Genomic DNA, 4560 nt, shown 5'->3' with positions numbered 1-4560 from the left:
AATGGGGTGATGAAAGTCATGTGTGGGGGCTCACACCCGAAAGCCTAGCACTTGGGAGACTGAGGCAGGAGACTGCCAGAGCTCAGAGCAGACTGAATTACATAGTGAGTTCCATATCAGCCTGAGCTACAGTGAGATTCAAACAAAATGAGCAGGCCAACCGCATACCTTCCAAACCCACACTAGACTAAAAAGTAGAGATCCATACAAATCAATAAAAAAAATACTGAAACTATTTTACTAAATTATGAAATAGAAAAGACACCCTGAAGCCTGACATCAAATCAGGAAGCCATACATGATTATATTGACAGATTTTACTATCTAAAAATTCAAAATTTATTTATATTAAAATATAAACAGCTAAAAGACAAAAGTAACACCTAGAAGAAACCGTTGTGCCACATAGGACAAAGGATCAGTACTCATAATATATAAAGAACTCCTCCAAATAAATAAAAAGCCATCTCTCAGGAAAATGGACAATAAATCCAGGTGGTGGTGCCACACACCTTTAATCCCAGAACTCTGGAGGCAAAGGCAGGTGGATCTCTGTGAGTTCAAGGGCAGCTTAGTCTACAGAGTGAGTTCCAGGACAGTCAAAGCTACACAGAGAAACTCTGTCTTGAAAAACTGAAAAAAAATTGCAGAGTTAGAATCAAGAATCTTTCTCCTGATGACAGACAGGACTGTTGGCTTCTCTCTTCAAGCCAGGCCCTCAGCTTCTCTCCTTGGCCCAGAAGCCCTATCCTAGCATTCGCCTCAATTCTAGCATCTGCAGTGTTGGCTCAGATAACACTCCCAACCTCCAGCAGACAGAGTTGAGCTTGACATTGGTCCCACTAGTGTTTGAACAGGCCTGAGAAGCCAAGGGCTTAGAACTGTGACCTGCTAGCCAAGCTTTGACCAGTGCTGGCCAGGGGTGGAAATCCTCGGAGTGGGGTCTCCAGATTCCAGTTGAGAGAAAGATTGTGGAGACCCAAGCAGGATGAATGATTTCCATGCGTGGAGCACCCGTGTCGTGGAACAGGCTAGGGCCATCCTCACCTTCCATTAGAACGGGCCACCGTGTGTCAAGTTATGCATGTGTGTGAGAGATTGGGTGGGGTGGGGTGTACGCTTGTGTTTGTGTGGGTGTGTCTGGGTGCGTGGAGGCCAGAGGTCACTCACTCTCTCCTCGCCTTATTTTCGGAGACAGTTTCTTACTGAATCTAGAGTTTCTTTGGCTACACTGGCTGGCTGGGGGTGCTCCAGAGACCCACTTGTACTGGGGTTCGGATGGCAAGCAGTGGGCTTTTATGTGGATTCTGAGGCTTGACCTCAGGCCTTTATGCTTGCGTGAGGAGCAATTTACCCACTGAACCTTCTTACCACTCTTGGTCCCCTTCTCTCTTTCTCTCTCTTTCAATTTAGACACAGATTACTCTGTGGCCCTGGCTGGCCTGCCCTTCCAGACTCTCCATCTCCCTGCATTGGTAGAAGACCCAGAGGAATATCTGCAGAAGGGTCCGGGAGCGGGCCTGCAGGTTAAACTCCCACTTAGTATACTTGAGGCCCCAGCACACTGCCCCCTGCAGACCCCAGCCCAGTCACGTCTGGCATGAAATACTGCAGGCCAGGCTTCACAGCAGAAGCTGGCTGGAAGGTCCAGAGGGCTCTTGTCACAGGGTGGGCATATTGGGGGCGGTGGCTCCTTGCTTGGGTGGTGGAACAACTGGACCAGAGCCTCAGGGGAACTGGCTAGAGAGGTCCGCCCTGTTCTGGTTGGCTGACCCTTGGGAAGCGCAGGGAGTTTCCAAGCTTGGTGGGGAGGGTCTGAGGGGGGAGGAGCAGGGCAGAATCCTTCAGGCAGGATGGCTGCTGTACTCAGGTCCTAATAATCCCTCCCCACTGGGATCAGAGGAGGTGGGAAGTATCTCTAAGAACAGTGAGCTTTTTCTGCTGCCCAATGCATGGGTACCCTCTCTCTCAGGCTTGTCCACGGCTATGGTGTGATATGGAGCCACGGGTGTCTGTGACTGTGGGTGTGTAGGGGTTGTGAGGGTACAGGAATGTGCTTGAGAATGGTGCTGAGTTCCTCCAGGGCTCTGGGCTCAGGGTCACCCTTTAAGGGTGGCTCAGGGTGACCCACCCTTAAAGGGTCACCCACTCCATCACAGTCTTACACCCCCTTCCCTTGTTCCTTTCAACACATCTGTGCTTCAGGTTAAGACTGGCTTTGCCTTGGCCTCCTGTTTCCAGCCAGCTGGGGTGGAGGCCATAGGCTACTACTTTAGGCGGTTGCCCAGCCCCTTCCTCCCTTGGAGACTGGGAGACAGAGACCCCCAAATGGGTCCTAATTGGAGGGGCTGAACCCTAGAGTGCTTCCGGCGAAGATGAACATGGCAATGGGGGTGACCTGACTTGTTCCTATCTACCTGACAAGCTCTTTTCTGTCTTGTAGGCGTCTCTCACAGCCTTGGTAGCAGCAGCCTCTGCAGTATGATCACTATGGCTGCCCATAGAGACTGAGCTAGCTGGCAGGGGGAGAGTAAGAAACGGGGGCCACCTCCACCCGGGGCCTCAGGACACAGCAATGGGGAAACATCTAAAGTTGGCCCAGAAATCTGGACCTCTTTGCTGAGACTCAAGTGAGGTTAGGCCTGAGAGGTCAAGCGTGGCCCATAAGGCAACTGGAAAGGGCTTTGAGGACAGGGAATCCTGCTGGCCTCCATGGGAAGGTGTACATACAGTCCCTGTGCCAGGCCGCAGGAAGAAACTGGGCACACAGCTCCAGTTGGCAGGCTATGGTGAAGCATTTTGGCTTCTTGATTTTCCACAGGATTGGGGAACTCATGTCTTGAGATTTTGAATCCCACTGGCGAGGAGACACCCGAGACCCCTTGCTACCCTGTCCCAGAAGGCAGCAGCAATGGGGTGTATGTGCCTAGCAGGGTGCCCCAGGATTCTAGGCTAGCAGGCCTGATCTACCTGATGCAGCCTGGAGCATCTAGGCTGCTGTGAGGTCCTGACCCAAGCTGACAGGCCTTTCCTGCAAAGGCCAGACCAGTCCATGTGCTTTATGACCCAGCTAATGATGGGGATTAGGCCGACAAGGGCTGCCTGCAGCCTAGCCCTCCTGGATCCAGCTTGCTGAGGAGGGGAATGTCTGAGCAGTTGAGGGAGGCTTGGACAGTACCTGGATGGCCCACCAACTCTGGCCTTAGCCTGGCTGGTGTCCATCTGCCCTGAAAAGGGCAGGACCAGGAAGCCCACCTGCCCCTCTGAGCAGGGCTAACAGGGTCTAGAGTTGAGTGGGCACCAGCTGGATTTGGTGGCACTCAAGAGGCTGAGGAAGGAAGATTACCTTCAAGGTCAGCTTAGTCTACATTGGGAGTTCTAGGCCAGCCTGGGCTACAGGAGGAAACTATGTCTCAAAAACTCAAAACAACAAATGAGCAGGCAGTTGCTTGTGCCCTGTGAAGCCGTCCCCAGCCAGGGCTGGGCTTCAGGTACCCATAGTAGCAGAGAAGATCCTTCTTGCTGCCCTCCTGGGAGCCCATTGCATTGCTGGGGGACAGTTCCCTGAGGCCTTGTGGGCTCACGTGGCTGTACTTCATGTGTGAGGAATGCCAGCTTGCGGGGGGAGGGAGGTGGTGGTGGTGGTGGTGGTGGCAGGGGTAAGGGCAGAGTCACTTTCTTAACACACTTCACTCCCCCTGGATGCTTGGCATGTTCTGTCAGGATCCATGTCCCCCCCAGAGACAGCCATATTCCTTCCTGGCTGCTCTCCCTACGGGTCCCCAGCTCTGTAAAGATGGTGAACAGGGTGAACTCTTTTTTGTCTTCACAGCTGATACCCCCTCTGTTAATATCTTTTTCTCTTTCCCTCTGCTGCAGAAGGGAATTGGGTAAGAAACTCCACAAATGAATCCCAGGCTTGCATGGCACCATCCGCACTGGGCGACTTAGGACAGACACACAGGCACAGCGATGGACTTCCAAACTGGGTGAGGTGTTGATGCTAGAACGGATGGTGATGTGCCATCCATCCCCACCTTGCCAGACGCTGGTATCTGGGGTCTATGAGAGCGTCGCATGGGATGGGTAAGGAGGCAGATTGCTATATACTGTCTGGCTCTGGACTCTGAAGGCCACAGCAGGTTTGAGCCTGTTCCTGTGTGCCTATCTAGGTGTCTTATCTATCTTCCTGTGGGCTGCCATTTTGGATGAGGGTCCATCTTTCTGAGCACCCTGGCATGGGTCAGCCTGTCTCCTCCGGTCTAGCGGGACCGGTTTTTCCAGCTGGAGGAAGGGTCGGTGAGGAATTGGCAGGGGCAGAGGGTTTTATGTAAATGTCCAGGGAGTGCTCTGGGAACGGGGAGGCCGGTTTTCCCAAAGGCACGCAGAGACTGGCAGCTCCCAATTAGCCGCTGGTGAAGTCACTGCAGCTTTGCTGGGTGGCTGCGCCCACTCCAAACGGCCTGGCAGGGGTGAGCGACCTCTGCTTCCAGGCCCTGAGCGCGCCGAGAAAATCACCCGGACTCTATTGAAAAAAAATCTTTAATGAACTTTGGAGTT

The sequence above is a fragment of the Arvicola amphibius genome, chromosome 4 (assembly GCF_903992535.2).
Source record: "Arvicola amphibius chromosome 4, mArvAmp1.2, whole genome shotgun sequence".
In the NCBI taxonomy this organism is placed as follows: domain Eukaryota; kingdom Metazoa; phylum Chordata; class Mammalia; order Rodentia; family Cricetidae; genus Arvicola; species Arvicola amphibius.
The sequence above is the reverse complement of the archived record's forward strand: the minus strand, read 5'-3'. Positions refer to the sequence as shown.